Source organism: Rhinolophus hipposideros (assembly GCF_964194185.1).
Source record: "Rhinolophus hipposideros genome assembly, chromosome: 13".
NCBI lineage: Eukaryota > Metazoa > Chordata > Mammalia > Chiroptera > Rhinolophidae > Rhinolophus > Rhinolophus hipposideros.
In genome coordinates this window covers 71,431,950-71,454,729 of record NC_138059.1, presented here as the reverse complement: position 1 = coordinate 71,454,729, position 22,780 = coordinate 71,431,950, and the positions used below count along the sequence as shown (strand labels likewise).

At 47.0% G+C, this 22,780-nt stretch overlaps 1 protein-coding gene across 1 annotated transcript in view; it reads left to right on the top strand.

Moving 5' to 3' along the window:
- Positions 1–5,752: 5,752 nt before the first annotated feature.
- Positions 5,753–22,780, top strand: part of PAG1 (phosphoprotein membrane anchor with glycosphingolipid microdomains 1) — a 104,478-nt gene continuing 87,450 nt past the window's right edge. Inside the window, exon 1 of the mRNA XM_081069840.1 lies at positions 5,753–6,186. The gene's annotated coding sequence lies outside the window, so the exon portion shown is untranslated. The remainder of the gene's footprint in view (positions 6,187–22,780) is intronic.

Here is a 22,780-nt window from a genome sequence, read left to right as displayed (position 1 = left end):
GGGATTAAATATTTCTAAAACCAACTGCTGTTTTTATAAGACATCGTGGCGCAATGGTTTACTTTACGGCTTTTGCCTCTGGAAATTCTTTGCTCTACATGAGTGGCTGTGAAATCCCCAAAGTGCCCTGTTTTTCCATCATGCTGTAGGATTGGACTTTTATCCATCCCCCGAAGAATATGTTGGAGATCCACTGAGGGTCTGAGCAGCAACCATACAAGTAACATCTCAAATTCCAGGAGCTTTTGTTGCTTGTTCAGAACAGTAGGTTTGCCCACGGCCAAGAGTGTGGAAACTTTCGCTCTCACCAGCCCTCACTAGTATTGGCCAGCCACCCTTTCTGGAAACGGTGCTCTTTTGAGGGAGCAGGGAAGGGTTCAGCCGAAACTGACAGCCTTTTCTTCATGGGAAACTAGGAATAGGCAAATGGCTAACTCTTTCAGAAAGTAACAACAGCTGCTACTATTATCGTTTTCCAGAAAAGGAATCTTATGCAGACTGAGTAGGAAAGCCATGTAAACAATGCGCATTCCTCCACTTCTAAATGGGCTTCTAACCCAAAGAGAAAGCCACAGAATGTCCTTTCCCTATGATCTTTTGCTCCGCCATAACAAGGGATGGCCTCCACTCCCGGGGAGGTACAGGCTGAGAGCAGAAAAGTCTATTTGCTGAAAAAGTGCTGAGAGGATGGGAATGGAGGAAGAAGATATACAACAGGGTAAGAAATGGCAGATACGCTTTAGCCACTAAAAGCATTTCACGTCTTTCTGACTTTAGAGCATGCACACTTAGCTAGCTTCCCTTGGCAGTGAAACTTGTCAACTTGCTACATCTTCCTTTCTCAATCCTGAATTTGGGGTTGTTGGCTGGTAAATGATTTATGACTAAGGAAACACACAGTTTTCTCAAATGCTTACTTAACATTTAAGTTTTTAAATTTAATTTAAGTTCGTATTACATGGAAGTGATAAAGGCAGAAGAAGTGAAACGTAAACCTAAGGATTCTCTGTCCACATTATCAACACCCACAGCAGTGGATGGCATGCGTCAGATCATGAGCGGTGAGGTCAGGGTAGAAATTTAAGGGATGAGCAAGGTCAGGATGACAAAGGAGGATGGGCATATCTATTCTTTAATCAGTGATGGGAAGACATTTCCTTAAGGCACTCTCTGTTTTCACTTTCTCTTCCCACCAGAATTTCTTTCTCCCAGTAGAAAGATCTGGAAGTTTTCAGTCCTAAGCCTTGCCTTTTCCTCTGCAGCACAGTGTGAGGACAAAGAATAACATTAGCAGGTTTTGTCTAGATTTCCCCTGAAAGTCTTCTCCACATGATCCCCTAAAGTCACCCTTAAGTCTTCTGTCAGAAAAGGAAAGCACACTCTTAAAAACCACAGTGAATCATTGCGTACGTGACAATGATCGAATGGACACTGGGGCCCATCTAGCTGCAGATTGGAACTCTAGAAGAAAAAAACAGAAAAGCTACACTAACAACTAGCCGCCAGGTGATGACAGCCGACAGAGGGAGGAGATGCTGGGAGCCCCAGCCAGACCACTGTGTGTTCCCACAATGCACGTGGCCTCTCCACCAGCCACCTTGTCCTTCTAGGTAGGCAACTTGGTTGGGAGGGAGGGGTTGGTAATTCTTAGAAATTCATAGTGAATACACTTTTCTGTAGCAGTTTTTTCAAGCTTCTATCTATTTACAATGGGTTTATAATCTACTCCTCTCTGATCACTTTTTCCCTAGAGATTAAGTCAAATGTGGGACTCTTTAAGTCCAGGCACATCTTGTTTTATTGTGCTCCACTTTATTGCACTTCCCAGATGTTGCATTTTTTTCCTACAAACTGAAGGCAGGACCCTCCACCAGCAAAAAGGTTATGACTCTTTATTGTGATACTCGTTTTATTGCAATGGTCTGGTACCAAACCCACAGTATACCCGAGGTTGCCCGTACGGGCAAGCCCTCAATCACAGGATACAGTTTCAACTGCTATTTCTCTTCTAGATCACAAGCCCATACTTCTCCCAACATTCTCTCAGAGGCTACGGATACCCGTTCTTCACCAGCTTCTGCTCCTCAGCCACTACAAGCCATAGCCAGGCGTTCTCTTCGGACCCTAAATTCCATCCTCTCCAGTCCCAAATCCCAGTCTTACCACTGGGTCAGATCCTCACACTATTTCCTTTCAGGCTTGCAGTTACAGTGGATACTACATTAACTGAGTCATGAGTTTAAAAAACATTCTGGAGGTAGCCTGAAAATCCATTATATTGACTGCTCCGAGTTCTAAACAAATTATTTAGAACAAACCATTCAGAAGTCGACATTTGAAGTTCAGGCACTCTGTAAGTGTCCTGAGTTAGGGCAAGAGGAATTCGGCTTTCCAATAGTTTTCAAAAGTTTCTCAGGAAAAAAAAGAATGTTAATCTCCCTATCCCTTCCCCCGGCCCCACCCCACGCTCCACTATGGATTTGGTTATGGTTTCCAGAGAAAGTTACGAGCAGCTGCCCGTGTTCAAACAAGGCAAACATAATAAACCATGTCCAAGAACCCAGCATAACCTGAGTTAAATTTCATGGCAACCTTATTTTTTCCCTAGTGAAATCTAATTCCATATTCGCACAGCCTGGCCAGTCACCTTGGACTCCCCACTGCTCTTATCTGGACTGTAGCAATGACGTAGGCAGAGGTGGGAAGATGTTCAGGTTCAAGATCTCCCTTTGAGTAAAACAGATGAAGAAATGTAATTAACGCATATGGAGAATGTGGGGGGCCAAAACTTCTCAGCTCTGTGAGAAGCCTGTGATTCTTAGCAGAAAGGGATGAATAAACATCTGTTTTAGGTACAGCTTGTTGAAGGAGCAGAGAATAGGATCAAAGGAGTTGCTAGGACCTGGATAATTGATAGCCTCACTCTTGGGTCTTTTAGAGGTATTGAATGAAGAATTTCTCAGCCAAAGAGCAGGTTTTGCTGACCCATGAGGAAGAAATACAGACCTCAGAGAGAGTGAAAAAAAAAAAACGTAGCAGCTATACCTGCCAGACAACAGCAGCTAATGAGAAACAAATTCTAAATCAGACACAGTCAGTATTGACAGTCAATATGAATCCAACATCACACACTTCATGTGTTTATTGCCAAGAATAGTGGCTCAAAATGCAATGGCAGTGGGACATACTAATTAACTTTCTATATAATTAAATCCTGGATTTCTTAAAGTCAATATGCAAATGAACTCATAGACCATACAGATAAATATTTTGATTGGAGATTCCAACACCTAAGAAAACAGGATGGACTCTTCTCCTAAAAGTCCCAACACGACTATCATGCTACCTTTGTTTTTAAAAAATATTTTCTTATTAAAAACTGAGCTAACAAAATTCCACAACCAGCTCCCTCATCCACAGAGAATTCTCTTTTAATTAGGCATTCATTCCTTTTTAAAATATGCATTTCATAATCGCACGGAAGAGTAGCTCTAATGGAAGAGTTACATTGGCCAGAAAGATAAAGGTGGGTAGGCCATAATTTACAGTACAGCATTCCCAGGCAAACCTCTCAGTTAGGAGACTGCATATAAACATCACACACTTTCTTCCAAAGCTTTACTCGGGTTGAAGATACAGTCCATAGCATTTATCACAAGCACAAGAACCATGCCTGACACTTCGGTTCTTTATAAAGGAGTGGCTTTGAAATACATTTGGTTCTAATTTACTGACGGCAGATCTTGGTATGAAAAACAGTGTTCAGGACGTCATTTGTAGAAAGGAGAGCAGAGGAAAAGGACAGGGGCTTGAGACTTGTTGTTGCCTGGATTTTTGTCTACAGCACTAGCTTCTTTGAATGAGGATGGTGATGACACTTAACACCAGAAAATATGAGTGCTATGTTCTGAGCCTCTGGGTGAAACGTGCTCTGTGAAGCTGCAAAGTCCTACGACTGAGAGGGTCTTAGAATGACATGTTGCATCATGGAGTCGCAAAACCAGACACAAGATGCATTTCCTCCCTACAAAAATGAAAGCCTTTCTCACTCAGCATTTAGGCACAGGCTTTCAAGGATGTGAATAGTAAACACAGACACCATGTTCTTTGTAAGATCTTACTCACTGCTTTCCTTAGTTACAGAAGCCACATCCGACATCCAGCTCTGCACTCTTGTTCAAATTCCACTGTTCGTGCAAGTTAACTAATGTCCAGAGCTTCCTTTTCTGAATCTATAAAATGGGCAGAACATCTTTTATATCCAATTGATGAGACTGTTGTGAGATTTCGATGAATGTATGTGATGCTCACATTCATAAACTCTCAGACACCTGAGTTTTACCCTGTGGTACGAGGAGGAGGCCCAGCCTAGACTCTAGATCTTCTTCTCCAAGGAGTGTCTCTCTAGGCTGTAGGTGGAACCCAAGCTTTGTTTCCTTCTAGGTACCCTTCCTTCTGCAATGCACTGTGAACAGGCCATCTAACATCTCTGCCCCGTCCCTCTGCTCCCTACTCGACCCCTCCCCTCCTAATGATAACTTTAAGCCCCCTTTAATGATATTTGTAAAGCATATGTGTGTTTCATATAATTTATATATTTCCTACTAAGGAACGCATGTTCATTGTAGAAAATTTTGACTAGCCAAACAAAGCACCAGTTGAAATTGGACTTTGACTTGGCCAAACGTCCTGAGCGCTCCACCCAGCTTGGCTCTTTTCACTGCAAACGTCTATTCCCAACTTCAGGTGGCTGGTCATACCCTGAAGTTTGGCCCAAACAACACCCATATCAGACTCATCTAGAAAGGAATTCCAGAGCCCCACCTTTGCCCAGCACCTGAACCACAACCACGAGGAGTGCGGAATGTGCTCTGCATGTTTTAGAAGCGACTCACGTGGTTCTCAGCACACCAGTGCTTCAGAACCTCTGATCCTGATTCCAAGACCACACTTTGAGAAGCAAGGATGGGGCGGTCGGGACCTGGCATCATCGGGGAGCTCGTTAGAAATGAAAACTCTCCCCTTACTGAGTCGGAACCTGCAGTTTAACCAAATCCCCAGATGATTCTGCCATTCCGTAAAGGTTTGAGATGCTCTGTTGTGCCACCTGGGAAGCTTTACAACCTACTATACCTGGGCGCAACCCAAGATTCTGGGGTGCAGCCAGGGCAAAGGGCTCTTACAAGCTTCCCAAGTTGTTTTACGAGGCAGGCAAGACAGAGAACCATCGTCCACTCAATTCCAGACCTCTATGGGTTAAGCTATAACCTGAGTTACATTGGCTTCCATGGCTTGCCCAGGCCCTAAGGACTGCTTAGAGCAAACAGTGGTTTGGAAGGGACAATGGACTCTGGAGATAAACGAGTCCAACCACACCGATGTAGGCTTCCCAGATGTGAAGCAGGAGACCCAGTCCCTTGTGGCAAGCAGGCAAGACGCGGCACCCGGTAAGCCTCCGGGGGCCCAAACCTGACGCCGGGACGCCCCGCCCCGCCCGCTCGCCCCGCCCCGCCCCGCCCGCCCCGCCCTCCCGCTCGCCCCGCCCCGCCCGCTCGCCCCGCCCCTCCCGCTCGCCCCGCTCCGCCCGCCCCTCGCCCCGCCCCTCCCGCGCGCCCGCCCCGCCCCGCCCGCTCGCCCCGCCCCTCCCGCGCGCCCCGCCCCGCCCCGCCCGCCCGCCCCGCCCCGCCCGCTCGCCCCGCCCCGCCCCGCCCGCTCGCCCCGCCCCGCCCGCCCGCTCGCCCCGCCCCCCGGTGACGCGCGGGCTCCTGCGCACTGGCGCCCGCGCGCACGGCCGCTCCTCCCCGGCGCTGTCATTCTCCGCCACGCCGCGGCCAGTGCGGACTGCGGTGCCCGCGCCCCTCGCCCTCCGGCCGGCCGGGGCGCCCACGATGTGATCGCGCCTGGGCGAGGGCTGGCGGCTGTGCGGGCTCCGGCGCCGGGCTTCTCCCCGGCCGCGCTCCCCGTGCAGTCGCGAGCGCCTGGGCACGTTGGCACCGGGGCCCCCACGCGCCCCCCGGCGTGCGCGCCGAGGGCCGGCGCCGAGCATCCCCCGCGCGCCGCGCCGAGCGCGGTCCCCGAGCAGGCGCCCCGGGAGTTGACGCCAGTTTCTGAAGTTCCAGGAGGCGTGCGAAGCGCAGGCAGGCGTTCCTGAGTTAGCTCCCCGCGTGGGCAGCTGGCGGCACCTCGGTGAGCGGGGCGCCGGGCGGGAGGTCCGGGGCAGGCAGCGCACGCGGCGCGCGGGGGGCGCCGGCCTCCACGGACGTGCGGGTGGGAGACGCGCGGTGGGAGGACACGGGCGCGGGGCGCGTCGCCTGCTGCCGTCGCGTGTCCCCAGCTTCTTGGCCCTGTGTGTGATGGGGGGGCGCAGAGGGAGGGCGGCACGGGTCTTGTCACCCCTGCCCGAAGTCCCCGGGGGGCTGACCCCTGGGAGACTCCCCACGGCCACGGCTCACCGCGATGCGCGCTTCGCCAGGCCTCCCGGCTTCCTGCGCACCCCACTCTTCTCTGACCCTGGGGCCGACGTGGCCCATGTTTCCACCATTGGAGCCCAGTCCTTTGCGGGAAAAGCAACTTACTTACACGTCCACCCAGCGTGTTCTGCTCCGAGGCAGATCAGACGAGATGCCCGCTCTGTCCGTGGGATTTCACGCAGTTTCATGCACTTTGAGAATGTGGGCAGGTCCCAAAGAAATAGGATACAGATGACACTTGCGTTTCACCCTGACCGTCCTGCGCGTCTTACGTAAGCCTCCCGCGGGGGATACGCGCTCTGTCTGCAGTGGCTGCAGCTGTGGCTCTCCGGGCCATTTGTTTAAGGTCCAGCTCCAACAGTGTTGAATGCAAAAGCTGACGTGAGGTATGGAGCAGCCTGCAGTCTGAAACAGCGTGCTCTCTTCAGATTGCAGCGTCTTCTCCTACGAGGGAGCACGCGAGGAAAACACCCGCTAAATTTTGCAAGGCAGCTCCAGGAATTAGCCGCATAAATCATGTTTAAAAATAGCACGCGTTGTGCGGGGAGCTTGCAGAGGACCACTTCTGAACACATCCCCTTTGTCTTTAGAAAAAGTGGAAATTGTTCGTGCCAGACAATTGTTGAGTCTGAAAGTTAAGTGTACTGATGGACTGAATTGTCTTAATAAACAAAGAGCATGATTTATATAGGTAGCTCTCCGGTCCACTTTGAAGGATGGAAATTTTTTTTTTTTTTTCTTTTGAAGGATGGAATTTTTTCACCCTCCTTTCTCATCTTTCCTCTAGAGATTCCTTTCAAGTAGAGCAGTAGGTTATCATCATTGATGTTTAGGAGTTGGGTTGATTAAATGTGTAAAAGGAATACTTGGAAATACCATCCATCACTGCGGTTACTAAGACAGAGGATATTAGAAACGAGGAGAATATTCAGATGATTTGGCATAGAAGTCATTGGTTTAACCAAACACATAACATTACGACTGCCGTACATGTAGTTTTTAATTTGGACTTGTAATACAGTTGTGTAAACCGCAACTCAGGGGTGTATTTTAATGTAAGGTTTATTTAGATAATCTTTAAAGAAACAAGTACTTTTATTTACGGTATCTCAGCATATGGAACAAGATGAACTAGTTATAGGCACCTCATTTAAAACGTCATAGTTTATTTGGGGTTTTTTTTTTTAAAGAAAACACACACACTGTTATTTCAAAAGTTGAAAAATTAGTTTAGTCAACACACATTGTAGTTTGTGAGAGCGTCCACCGCTTAATGTCTGAAAGAGAAAACATCCGGGATGGCATCTCAAACAGGTGGCTTCCAAAAGCCCTGTTGCATCACTGTGAGGGGGACAGACTAGCGAAGTGGGCTAGCGGCTCTGGTATCATCTGTTTGAATCTGGGCAGGTGACCTAAATTCTGTGCCTCAGTGTCTTCATCTGTGAAATGGGGATAATAGGAGCACCTACCTCGCTGGATTGCAGTGAGGAGCAAACAAGTTCACAGATGGTTGAAAAACCAGTGTCTGGCACAGTAAACTGGGTCAAATGACCATTGTTAGGAAAGAAATGCATCTGTGGAGACCGTGGACGACATTGACTGCCTGGCGACGGAGGTGGACAGAATCAGCTCACGTGTAATAAGGGAGAGGAGCGCCTGCCAGTAATGCAGATGCCGGCTGGTGTCTGACCTGCCGGCGCTCGCAGTTCCTTGCTGAGGTGGGTTGCTCCACGTGCACTCTGGAGATGAGGAAATCAAAGCTCGGGAAGATCAAAGAGTAGAAGTCAGTGTTGGGATCTTTAACCTGCGTCTGTCTGTTTCAAACCCTGTTCTTTTTGACGTTGCTGCCCCTACTTGCAAGGTGCTTTCTCCATCTCTTCCCCTTTCATCTTCACAATCATGTAATGACATAGGTGCATTATTAACTTCAATTTACAGATGGGGACAATTAGGTTATGCAGGAAAGGATGCAGAGTGCTGAAAGCACTCACACCATGGCTCTCCATCTACTATTATCACCATCGTAGGTATTGTTGAATACCTCGCCCACCTGGGCAAGTCGTGGGGGCACCAGCAGGCGAAGTGGGTGTCCTTCTTCCCTTTCAAGTGGACTCAGCTGCTTTTTACTTCCTTCTTCATAAAGTCAGTGAGTCAAGAAAAAAAAAAAGGTGGGATGTGGGATGTTACAGCTCCCCGGGAGGACGCTGGTCCCCGCTTGGTTTCCTGCCTGCAGGTGGGGCTGCGGGGGCTCCGTGCAGCCTACAGCCCCCCTGCAGCAGCAATCCGTCCACAGACAGCACCAGGTCATGCCTGAGCATGACTTTAATCCCAGCCGGAGAACTCCCAGGGGCAGAGAGAGAGGGGCCTGGCCCTTTGCCGCATATGGTATTGTACCGTCAGAAATGGAAGTAATTCATCTCCCTCACGTGAAGCGAGCTTGCTTCTACTTGGCCTCTGGACCCGTGTCTCTGGGAGCAGTATCGGGTCCTGTGTGAGCAGCACTGCGTGCAAACCTGGCCCACGCCCTGTTGGGCATCTTACCGGACCACCAGAGCGTGGGGATGCTGGACAGGCCACGGAAGCTTTGTGGCTGCCTTGGGTTATCCCCCAGATACTGAGCAGTGCTCTAGCCGTTGGCAAGCCCTGACTCTCTTTTCTAGATATGAAAAGCGGATGGCTGCGTAACGCACACAAGCAACAGACGGATTTAATATCTAATTAAACCTCTTAGCTAATGTCTCCTGCCACTGACAGTACTTCACGGCAGATGTTCTACGTTGGCTTTCTTTTTTAAAATCAGAACTCTGTACAGCATGGAGACTCTAGTTAGCAGTGACGACTCTGTTGTATATTTGAAGGTTGCTAACAGAGTAGACCTTCAACGTTCTCCTCACAAGAAGAAGAATGTGTAACTGTGTGTGGTGACGGATGGTAACCGACATAGTGCGGTGTTTATTTCTCAACAAATACAAATTACTGAGTCGTCACATGGTACACCGGCACTAATTTAACCTTATATGTCACTTATATCCCGATATAAAATAAACTAAATACAATCAAATAATAAAATTTAAAAAGAAACTAGTCTCTCAGGTAGTGTGCCAGAAGGTCTTGTCAGCAACCGAGGCTTTCCACATCTCTCTGAGATATCTTCTACGTCAGGTTTAGCCCTCCTTTCCAGAGTACAGGCATTCATTCCCTTTTTCTCTATCAGCTACTCACATTTCCAATGCTCCTCCGTTCTGGGTTATTCTGTAGTAAAATCTTCCCCGATCACTTTTGTGACTCGAGCTGGGTCCGTAACATACTTTTGCGGAATTCTTCAGAACGTACCTATATTTGTTTTACTTCTTGTCTGGGATATCTATTCATCGGCGTATCTGTGGCCACTTCCACATCTTCAAAGACCTGTCCTCTGACGTGCAGCTTTCTCTTGGCTGTCCTCATGGACACTAAATCCAAGCTACGTTGGATGTGGACGTAAGTGAATGAGGATATTTACTCTCCTCGTTTGCAGTATCTTCACTTTGGGCTTGGGGTGTCAGGAGCTGATGGTATTTCTAGGGTTCTTGCTGCCTCCATCCATGAGCTGTGTGTTGGGGGCGAGCACAGGTTCCTGGTTGCAGAGCAGTTCATGGGCAACGTGGCAGAGACAGGCCGTCCCGGCTGGACACTGCTGAGGTCAAGAGCACAGAGCGAGGGGGGGAGGAAGACAGGTCTGAGTGGGATGTACGCGCCACGTTTCTAGTCCTTCCTGCTGTGCTTCTGGGTAAAGTTGGGAATGAATCACACACAGAGAGGAACTTACCACGTGCTGGCTGCCGTGCTGAGAACGCTACATGCAGTATTTACTGTAATTCTCATGCTGACCTTCTGTGGTAGTTACTTTATTATCCTCTTTTGCAAGTGGAAACAGGCCCAGAAAGGCCAGCACACTTGCCCAAATCACACTAGTGAGTTTCGGAGCCAAGAGTGGAGCCCAGGGCTGTCGGACGAGTCTTTACAGAGCACCCACTGCCTACAATTTGGGAGCCTTCGTGAGAGTTCGGTGGTGTTGCATACATGTCCTGTGGCGCGCTTCTCAGAGTAATCCTATTCTGTCTCACTCGGTCCCCACAAGGATGCTGGGACAGGGCTGAAGGGACGGTGGGAGAGCTGGCACTGACTGCCCAGGTGTCAGTCACTCTCCGCATCTTCGTGGAGGAAGAGCTTCAGCTTAGTTCATTCAACGAGCTCAAAAACAAAAACTACGTGCTGGCATTGTGACAGAGGAAGTGTAAAGCCTTCAAGTGATAAGGGGACATACTGGAGAGGCACGTTCACTTTATCTGTGTGTGGGGTCATAGACTTGCTTCATCCTCATTGATGAAAGGGGACGTGTACAGACCTGAGATTTTGTTGGGTGATTTAAAAAAACAAAAGTTTATTTCAATTTAAAAAAAAGTGTCAGTAATGAATACACTGCAGCAGCGTTGTGTGTCATTCACAATGAGACTAAAGTTTTTAAAGGAAATGAATCCATACGTCGAACAAGTAAGATTCAAATATGTTGTCTCAGAATAGGAACATTGTATCAAGTCTGTGTGTCTGCTTTATAGCCTGTCTAACTGTGCAGAGGCACGTGGTAAGTCCTCTCTCCAATACAGAATTCAAAACCAACTTGTAACATTTTCAAAACCCTTGTCCTGAGCCCCACTTCATCGCTGTTTTTTCTTGATTTTACACAGGAGCCAACATTCATTCAGTGAGTTCTTCACATCCCTGGGGTTTGAGTTGTTATTTTTATCATAATATTTTAGCATATCTTGTTTTCTCGGCCATTCCCTCTCTGTGCTCTTACAGGATCGTGCAAGTTTTGAACCAATGAGTGGCTGAAAACTTATGAAAAATTCAGTTTTCTAAGTGTAGCTCTTACGGCAAAGGACAGGGAAATTTGGCCTCACGGGTGGAGGCATGAGGGGGAGGCTTTACTTAAGAGCATTTGAAACCTTAAGAACCTTACAAAGTAGGCAAGTAAAAAAAAAAAAAAAGACGTTTTAATTGATCAGCAGTAGTGTTGTACCTTCCCCTCTAATTTCACAGGACTCAGTTTCTCCATCTCATGTCATGTATTCATTCGCAAGTGATCAGCACTGATTTTCTAGAAGTCCCCAAAGGTGTGGCTTGGTCAGCATTGCTCTCTTGTCAAGGGAGTCTTTCGGGAGCTCCCAGGTTGCACACATAAGCCCCTCCGTGAATGTATTCTCTAAGGCATGGAGGTGACCCGATACGTGCTGGGGCATCTGGTCTCACTGTACTGGTGACTCTGTCATTACTGACTGTCCCTTCTGCTCTGCCAGCCCTTCCCTGCCAACGGCACACATCCATCCATCACCCCCACTGTGGATGAACACGCGGGAGCTATGGGAAAACTTTCATTTTGAGGCAGCCCACGTTATTAGTCAGAGGCGATGAAACCACACAAGGACAATGATTTTTTTTTTTAATTTAGGAAAAAAAATAAATAAATAAAAACCCAGTCTGTCACATAGCTACACACAGGACACCACAATCTCTGCAGTCAGCATTTGGGAATTGCGACCAGTAATAAGAGTAGCCTTATTATTATATTTTCCCCTGACAGCTTCTGAGGAGAGCTGCAAACCTCAGCTTCACACATAATCCATCACAGCAGCTGGGCAGCGTTAGAGTCAAATTTAGTGGGCGTGATATGGACTCATTTCTGCACTCGCACGACGTCTGTTGATCTCGTATTAGGCGTGTTGTTGGATGGGGCACCGGAGACAGAAGGAGAGTCCTGTCACTGCCCTCAGGAATGTCGTTCTCCTGAGGGGAAACGAGGTGCATTGTAACCAGTGCCTGAAAGATGCTGGGCTCTGCAGGGCTCCCTCTCTCCGGGGGGGTGGCTCTCCCTGAGGAGGTCCGGCTGGATCCCAGTCTGGACAGCGAGTCGGAGGGGATGGCAGCTGACGATGGAGTAGGCTGGCAGAAACCATTCTGAGCAGAGGGGGCAGAGAACAGTGCAGTGAAGGGACGGGTCAGGGCGGCTGTCTGTGCGCTGCTGGTCCTTCCATGTGACTCGTGCTCCTTGAGGGCGGTGGGTGAGGCTGGAGCCCACAGCGGCGCTTGTGGTCTGTGTTTGTCCGGACAAATCTGAGCACTTTTAGCTTGTTCTTCTAGAATGGTCAGTCTGGGTGTTTTGTAAAGGATGGATGGGGCTGGGGGTAGGGCAGAGGCAGCAAAGAGAAGCCTGTAAATCAGCCATTGAATCTTGGTGCCGATTTAAGGTCTGACCTCAGACTGATGAGAAGGGGGGAAAGGAGGAGGGGAGTGCGGGGAGGGGATGGTGAGTCTAAGGGTGACTCCCGGGGCTCTGGCTTGAGTCATTAGATGGACAGAGGACCACTGGTCAGGAAAGCATGAGGATGGCGTGTTTGCAGGGGAAGATGACGGATTCATTTGTGGGCTTATGTGCTGGGAGGCACCGGGTGACACATGTACATTGCCCGCCTGGGGTTCTGGCATTCAGGACAGAGGCTGAGCTGGAAATCTAGGTTCGCATTTTGAAGTTATGGAGATTGGGATCTGCCCAGGAGAACGTGTGGAATGGAAACAAACATGCCGGCCAGGTGGCAGGCAGAAGGAAAGGAGATGGGACCGTGAGATGAAGTGGCAGAAGCCAGAGGCAAAGCAGAACGATGGAAAGAGCACCGCTTGACAAGAGGAATGCAATGGAAGGAAAGGGCAGAAGGGCAGGGAGCAAAGGGACACACAGGTCTATTAACTTGCTTGTATCTCCATAGATGGTGGAAGCTGTTTCTCATATGACTTTCAGTGCCTGTCAATAAACATGAAGACCTACTATGTGGAAGGAGGGCGGGGATAGGGGTAAAGGAAAGAAATAAGCCATAAACTCATGACCATGGGTCTCACGCTGGGTATAGGATAGAACTGTCATTTCTTGCTTTCCTGTTTCATTCATTTTTCTCCTTCATTGACAGCAGGGCATACGTGCTTGGGAAAGTGGGAAGAATGAAAGAACCACTTTTTTTGGTGCATAAAGTGCTTGGTTCTCCAAAGCTGGCATGTCTTGTACACATGAGTGAGCACACGGTAAGGGAAAGTGATATATGACATTACCGGGCAGTTTACAAAAACTAAGCTTTTATCATGACCATCGCATCTTTAGAGGGTTTGCACCTTTGAATCACTGTTTCCTATCATTTTCATTTGTCTTGTAAAAAGAGGCCTCCTTACGTCACAGACAAACCGGAGTGTTTGGGAATGGTGGGAAAAAATTACCGTGTGTTTGAGTTCATATCACGCATCTCAGTCCTTGCTCCTTTGGTCCTTTAATTTGACCCAGAGGCAGGATCACGTCCATTATGGAGACGAGGGAACTCAGATGCAGGGTTCAGACAACGTTGGAGAGGTAACAGCAAGTACGTGGCAGAGCTCCTAGGACCCAACGTGAGGCAGTCTGACTTCAAATTCTGGGTTCTTGCGACGCCATCACGTTGCCTGTATCTTCATGAACAGCTACTAAAGAAAAATTAGGGGGTGGAATAGTTAAGAGATTTTGTTTTTTATTAATCCGCTCAAAGACAGTAGAAACTGAGTCGGCCTCAGTCGCTGTATTGGATGCAAATGTGTGTGATTAAGTCAGACTGAGAGGGAAAATCTTTTTTCACAAATGAACATCTTTTTTCGTATTTTAAACGCTTTACGATAAGCACCTGAGTTGTGACATAAAAGGATTCAGTATTTTAAACTGCAAAACTGTTACGGTTGAACTTGCCATTGGTGCTACAACGGAAATTTTTTTTTTCAGTTGTTGGCATGACTGTTGCGTGTGAGAAACGTTTTGTGTGTGTACATGAAATAAAAATCGGCCACATTAAGTTTAAGCTATGGTTTTCCTTTTATGACATACTTCTTGTGTTCTCCAAATACATTAAGTGATGCAGCTTGCTTTATCTTGCCAAAGCAGCTATCATGTTACCCATTTAAGGCTAAAGATTAAAGCATTTGTCTTTTGCTTAAGCAGTGTAAAATGATGCAGGATAAATCCAAAGGGTTTGTTTTAATTTTACAACTTGTATTGTGGCCCCTGATATTCTATAATTATGATTTAGTTATTGCTGCTACTCTTGAAGCAGATATTAGCTATTAATGTTCAGTAGTGTGAGAATCATGACATGTACATGGAATTTTGTGGCTGAAAAGTTTATGACGCTACATTTTACTTATTTTACCTTTTGGCTTCTTTATCTTTATATTTTCTCTCTCTCTCTCTCTCTCTCTCTCTCTCTCTCTCTCTCTCTCTCTCTCTCTCTCTCTCTCTGCCTTGCTAAATGACAGTTTCCAGATAAAAGCAATTTCTAGCAAAGCAGCAAAATGCTGGTACCAGCGCTTATCCTTAAATCTCAATTTCAAGCTTTATGGTGCCAATTTTACATTCTAGCTATGGTAGGACAAATTGAATCCAAAAGGGCTTATACATTTGTGACATTGGGTGGGCAGATCTTTTGTTATTAGAGCTGATTTTTTAAAATAATCATACATTTGTCAATTTTCTAAAGTTTTATAGAAACATTAGGCAACTATCTTAGTTCTAGTAATTATCGTTACACGTGGTAGGCTCATCCAGTGAAGTTGAGAAATCACAATACCGGCATACGAAAATTTTAAATAACAGCATAAAGTAATATGGTATTTTCTACATGATTTTATTGCATTTTTACATTTATAGTAATATGTGAGGAAACGCAAGTCAAGTAACATGAAAATTAATTTGGTCATTTCATGCCTCATGTATCCCGATTTTATCCAAATGCAAAAATGATAATCGAGGGTTCAGAATTAGTATTCTGTGGTGGTGGCTTGTCACTGCTGTGTGCATTGCTCACTACCAAGATGAATAATGAAGCTGCATTTCCTGCTAACTTTGCCATGAGTATATATTTTAATATTATGTACTAGGCGTTTTCATTTTCTAAAAAAAGAGTAATTAAATTGCCTTTGCCTCTTTTTTCTTCCTATTGAATTTTATTCAGCCATTTTTATGCTATGTGTCCTTGACACCATAGAACATGTCTAAATTAGTCATCTGATTTGAATACCATAATTATGTGTACAGTGAGGGCTTGATTGAATGGAGTGCCTTTGCATATTGTGTATTTTCGTTCTCTTCGTGGATTTAGGGAGTACGTGCTTACTATTTCAGAGTCTTCAGCCTGCTTATGTTTACTGAATAGGCACACAGAGAGAAATGTAAATGTTTTTACAAACAGGATTTAAAAAGATATGCTTCCTTTCCAAATGTTAGGAATTGACACGTACCTGTCTACTGTGGCTTTTTCTTCTATGTAACAGGTTGATAAGAAATCCAGAAATGGCTGAAAGCTAGTATGGTGTCACTATGGTACCCAAATTGTTGCTTTTGAGATTAGAAGTGTCCTCCTTTGTATTCCTAAACAAAAAGGAAAGATGCATTGGAGTCAAGTATTATGAATCTTGATAAATATTTAAATCTTGATAAATATTAAATTTTGATAAATATTTGGAGGGTGTGAAGAGTGGTTTTTTTTCTCTGCTTTATTATATAATAGTCACTCTGCCCAAAATGGACCTCTTACACTTGAGCATCAATGGGAAGTGCTCAGTACGGCCCAGGTAGAATCGACACGAAAAATCGGGAGTCTCATTAAAAGCCTACGATATGGAGAACAGCTTTGCAGGCTTTGTGATGGGGCATTTGGACCAGGATTGCTAACCACTATGGTTGTTGCAGAAAATGAAATACCAGAGTATTAAACTTACATTTAATTTAATGGTTTCTGCCACCACGGTTCTTAACCTTTCCACCCGCCTGAGTTACCTGCTAATAGTAGCATGTCAGGAACTGAATTGTTATGAATCTTTTCTTTTAATAAATATCCAGTAGCATTTTCAAAATTGTTCTAGATATAATCTGCAATAGACAGCCCGAAGCTGGCCACAAACATGTTTCCTTTAGACTGTTTTATAGCCACAGGCCGTTTGGCGTCTGGCCCCTTCTCGTGGGTATTTTCACAGCTCCACATGTCTTGATAATTGTCAGTCTTGGATGAGAACAAGCCTTCTGCATCTACACTGTTACAAAGAGAAAAAAACCAATTCCTGCCCTTTTCATCTCCCCAGAACATACCAAGGCCTGTGGTCAGAGGATCGTCCTTTGCTCGTCAGCTGCCTTTTCTTTCTCCATGTTCCTCACCAGCTTCAGGATGTGAGAACGTGAAAGGGGTTGTGGAAGATCAGTTTGGTTTGATCTGTCTTATACTCTGTGTCCAGCTGTGGTTCTCCACCAGGGGCAGCTTTGCCCCCCAGGGGACATTTGGCCGTGTCTGAAGTCATGGTCACCACTGGGGAAGGGGTTATTACTGTCACCCAATGGGTAGAGGCCAGCGATGTTATCATACATCCTACAGTGCCCAAAACAGCCTCCAAAGGGAGAACTCTGGTCCAGTATGTCAGTAGTGCTGGGGTGAGAAACCCTGATCTAGGTAGGGAATGTCTGTTTCATTTGCTTTATATTATTCAAGCAAATGTGTTAGACGGTTCTAGTGAAGAAATCATTGCATTTGGTATAATCATTTATTGAACACCTATTAAGTCCTGAAAATACTACAGTGAAGTCTGTGACATAGTCCCAGCGTTCAGGAGTTTACACGCTCTTGGCAAGAAGACTGAGACATAAAATACTACTGCTTAGTACACTGCACCCTGTAATTAGAGAGATCTACATGACATGTGAAAATTAGAAATGCTTTAGATTTCACTTGCTCACTATAAGGGAATATCTGGAAGAAATCATGTTCTCTGCCTAGATGTAAAATGTGTCATTTGTGGGTGAAATTTCTCATGTTCCCTTAATAATCATTAGTAGGTCCCATTTCTTGTCCTCCTATCCTCCCATTTCAATTGGTACTAATTTAAAACATCAGCAAAAAAAGAGGAGGTGTGGACATAAAAAGCACTACGTGAGAAATTTAAGATATTAGGTTTTTGTTTTTTTAACCTCGCCATTGCGGGATAATTTACATGCCATAAAAGTCTCGTATTTGAATGTTTATATTTTTCCTACTACCTGTGCCAGACGCATGTTACTGTGCAGGTTTGGGTACACTTAGTGGTCAGAACTCTCAGACAAATGAAGTGAAAATGCAAGAAAGGAGAAGATAAGCACATGTGGTTACTGTAGCACAGGTGCTACATTAAAAGTATGGGGTATAAAAAAGGCCTGTTTTTTCAGCTTTGTCCTGTTCTGTTCCCGGTGAATCTGTCTACTCGAATAATGTCATAGAAATCACTGGAAAGCTGCGGTCAGGTAAATACCTGCAGGATTAACTCCAGAGAGCTCACCTGTCTGGGGAGTTGTGTACTCATCAACCATCCCTTAGCCAAATGCGTTGAGGCCCAATGTCTTTCGGAATTCAGCTTTTCGAAAGGTAATACAGTATTTTTTACTGCATGTCATGTAATATTCCCATGGGATTCAGGAAACACAGTAAGTTCTGTAGCAAAGTAGATGAATATTTACCTTTAGTTGGACAGGAAAAGACCAAATAAATCTCGTGTCAGTTCACGGCAGTTTTCGGAGCAAACTTCTTGGGTAGCAAAGTAACAAAGAAACTCTGTATTCAGAAATTTTGCATTTCAGAACTGTGGATAAAGGTCTGTGAGCCTGTCTCAACGTATCCCAAGATATTTCATTTCAAATAATTGCTTCCCTCCTCTTTCCCATTCCCGCCCTGCAGCTCCCCACCTCACGCCCGTTCATAAAGCTTAGCCGTGGGTGTACTTGTCTTTCTTTCATTAACTTCCCACCAGACTTGACAAAATGCCAAGTTCGCTGTTCAGCGTCAGTGGATGAAGGCCAGGTATGGATGTGTGATGACCAGCCAGAGCTGCCGCCTGTGGTGGGAGGTTTCACTTCCTGCTACATAGGTCTGGAGTGCAGCCATGTTCCTGTACTCCAGCCCCCCAAGCCCAGGGTCCCGGATGGTGAAGACGGTTTTGTTGGGTCAAAAGACATCCTTGAAGAAAATTCCTAAGGTAACCATGGCAGCTGTCACTCCAGGTAGCCCCAGACTCATGCTTGGTAACCCTTCACGCCCATCACAAAAGTCTTGGGCAGTGGAAACTAAACAACTATAGAAGGAGATGAAAACCAAAGTAGAGAATCCATTCGAGCCAATTCTCTTGAGATGAAGATATTTCAAATTCAAGAAAGAAAAAGACGTGAAGAAAATGGCATAGGGTTTTTCACTGGAGTCACACTTAGAAATGGGGACACCCATCCAAAGTAAGACATTTCAGACTTGTTCCAATTTGTTACACATTCTACATGATCATCTTATATAATTTGCCTGATGGTATTTAGCAAGCCTTGTTAGTTTTTTAACCATAAATTCTACATGTCTGTTAATTTTCAGATTCCGGTGGTGGCACTCAGGAAATTGTAACTGTCTGGCAGTAGGTTTTAACTGGTTTCCATGCACTCCTAAGAATGTGAGTGAATACCGGGGGTGCCAAAAAAAAATGTTGCCACGTGGCACTTTGGTCAACGTTGCTCAGGCAGTAGTTTGCCATCATCAGAAGTGTCTGGACGCTGATGGGAACCACTTTGAGCACCTCTCATAATTGCAGAAGTCAAACGTGACTTGTAGTCATCTTTTGTTATCGGTATATATTGAGTAGGACAATTTTAATACAGTTTTCCTTTCTTAAAATGTGTATACATTTTTTCATCACCTCCTGAAAAATATTTTCAGTCCACGAGTGAAACTGGCTTTTGTCCTGGGTGACCATGCATGCTCTCATGGCGATGTCACTTAGACTGAACACACTGCAGATCGTGGAACCCACTGATGAGCCAGGCAACCCAATTTCTGCAAATTAGAGGAGACAGCAGAGCGTAGTGTTGCATGAGTGTCAGAGGAAAGTTGCATGTCTATGGGGACATGCAAAAATTTTGCCTCCAGAAGACTCAAAACAGCCTCTTGCCAGAAAGAAGGTCTTAAAGGGCGTGTGTGCTAACACCCAGGCGAGTGGAGGGCTGGTAAATCTGGGCTCTTGGACAGGCTCTCAGGAGCAGCTACGAGGGACCACCGTGCTCCTATCTGTTACTTCCCGCCCCCAACTTAGTTGATTCAAGTGGGACACCAACATTTCCATCTAAAGGTGAACCATCAATGTGAAAAGACGTTGACTCACTGCCATTCGGTCGGGGAAGTACGTACCCACCTTTCCTACTGCAGCCTTTATTCTTGGGTGTCTTGGTGGGCACGCACCTCCTCCTCCAGCTGCAGCTCACAGTCTCCCCACACGTCTCGCACCCCCTTTGCAAGTATCATTTTCTCTCCTAGCTCCCAGCTTTAAAGAGCTGCACGTCTCCTGTCTTGGTTTTGCACCTGTCTCCTCTTGCCAAGCGTCTTCCTGTGTTTGCAAACATGGCTTCTTGTTACCACATTTCCTGTTGTGAAAGAGCTGAGAGCTCACGGGGGCCTCCCTTTGTCAGTGCCGCATTTTCTCCCTCGTTTAAAGAGCCCCCCCATCCTCTTTGTGCTCTGGGGATGCTCTCCCAAGGTGTCGGCGTGGACCACCTCGTCCCTCTGACCTTTGTGTCCCTCTTTCTCTCCAGCTGCCTTTGCAGCGCTGGTTCTGGCTGCTGAGATCATCAGCGGGTGAGCTTTCACACACAGTGATACCCCCCAGTCCCCGCGTCATTGTGATTACCATGTGCCGGGGGTGGGGGCTCGTCCCAGGCGATGCCACCGTCACTGAGCAGCCCCAGTGTAGAGGGCATGGCACCTATCTGTCACTGCAGACAATGAGCCACTGTGGAAGGAGGCTCAGGGAAGGTTGAAAAAGGATAAGCACTGAACAACAGCGTCTCATCCCTCTGTTTGCTTTCAGTTTCAGCTCGGGAATGGGTTTCTGGAAGTGGCACCTACACCACCCTGCGGGTGGGACCACTTGTCCCCCTTAGACTGTGTTCTCATTAGTAAATCCCGGGCTGAAGGGGCGTCATGTGTCCCCAACAGGCCAGAAACGATTTGGGGCCAAGGGTGTACTTGTCTCGGGAGGCTGGCTACCAAGCCCTGGCGTTCCTTTCAGCATTTGGCTCCTGCCTTCCAGCAGTTTGGAATCTCAGGAAACCAAGGCACGCGCCCACCTCCCTCATCTACTGTCACCCCCTTGACACTCATCACTGATGGCAATATGCAGGAGAACCAAGCAAAGTTCCAAAGTGGAGATTTTCACGTCGCTTTTCCCTGACTAGAAAGATGGGTGGCAGGGCCTTGGCTTTCGGGAAACTACTGTGTAGAATATAGTTTTCCTGAATGAGTGGGAGAGGGGAGGCCACTGTGCAAACTGAACTTTCATCTAGTCACAGTTTCCTTTTATTCTGAATATGCCCATGGGTCTCTGCTCTTTCCTTCCACAGCGAAGATCCCAGGAGTTGGGCAGAAAGGCCTTCGGGGCGTCCTCTCTACAAAGCCCCTTCTGCCCACTGCCTGGGCGGGATGCAGGTCTGTGTTGCCGAGAGCCACGCAGGCGCCGTTGGCTGTGCCCCATTGTCCCGCGGTTCCCAGAGGGGCCGACAATTGTTAGAACACGAGCGGGCTTCCAGTTCTCTCTGGACCCTGCTGCTTTATTGTTTGGGATGTGTTGTTCCGAAGACAATACTTTCATTTTTATCAGCAAGTCGGAAAGTTTAAGTGAGGTGGTTCTCGGGAACCACCTGTGCGGACCATAAGTCCGCACAGCTAAGTGTTCTAAAGACCCCATGTGAAACTCCTGGGAACCCCAGTTGTGCCAACAAAGAAAGATGAAAAAGAAACGCTTCGCTTTGCAAACTTCCGTGAAGCTATAGGAATGGCTCAGATGCCCGCTTTCTGTCATGGGTCAGTGGGCAGAAGTTGGATTTCTGTCAACTTTCTCTGAGCACATGTGCTGCCCAGAGCAAGTCCTGCCCCCGCCCCACCCCGGCCGTCCTGTTGCCTGTAAGACACGTGAGTTTTCGGTCAGCCTCATGCTCCCAGTGTGCAGGTCAGTGATTCAATACTGTGTTTATCTATTCTGCCTACGTTTGTGGAGGTCCTACTGTGTGCCAGGCACCGTGGTAGGCCATGGATAGCACGCGCTCCGTACGCTGACCTTCCGGTGGGAGAAACCAGCCACCTCCACCAGCAGGTGTTAGGTTCTACGTGGAGAAGTCAAGTGTGTTGACATTATTGGGAGTGACCAGGCAGTTAGGAGAGTTGTTCCGAAGAGGTGACCTTCCAGGTGCAATGTGAATGAAAGCAGCAGGGCTGGCTGGATGCAGACAGCAGCCTGGACAGAGCAGCCAGGGGCCACCGGTAGACAAAGCTGAGGGTGGGGGCTCTGGCGCAGGGACAGGTGTGTGTTTTAGGAAGATTGCTTTGGAGCAGGACAGATGGTGAGCTGGGCCCAGAGGCAGGGACGCTGGGGCCTCGGCCGGAACTCAGATCCTGGAGCAGAGCAGGCAGCAGGCTGGATGCTGGCATCCTGGCCGTGGACACTGTCTGTCCTCTGGCCACACCCACATCGGGCCTCACAGCCTTAATTCACTCGTTACAATGTCCATGTCCGACCCATCCCGGCCGAGGGGACGTGGAGCGGGACCCAAGGTTTCCATCAGCAAGTCTCCCGGTATCTGAGGCACAGTCCAGGGACCAATTTTTAAGGAACCATTGTGTCTAAGCACTGGGCTGTTCCTTTATTTAGAATCCCGTTTCATTCTCAGAGCAACCCTGTGAGAGCAGTGTGCTTTCCCCAGATTAAAGATTAGGAAACTGGTTCAGTGTGATTAAGCATCTGGCCCAAGGTCACACGGCTGGAGCATGTTGTGACTGCAAAGCAATCTGTCCCTTTTTGTAGATAGCCGTGCCCTGTGTGCCCGAAAATGGGAGGTCACCCTGCAACATTCAGAAAACTTTCGTGGGTTAATGTGCCTTATGAATGAACGTGGTCCTTCTCTCAAAACCACGACTCAATATGTCTGTCTCATCTTAAGCTAGAACCAGAAATGTTTTTTTGTTTGTTTGTTTGTTTGTTTTGCTCACTTTTCTTTTCTGAAAGAGAAGTTTACTTTTGTTCCTTAAAGGCAGAATTTAAGTCTGGGGTAAATGGGGGGCGGGATATATATTGCATATTGCAAAGGAGAGATTTAATCTTCATAGAGTTTCCTGGGTCTCTTTTTGCCTTTTCTCTATACTAGTTAAGAGGGTTGGGGTAGCATT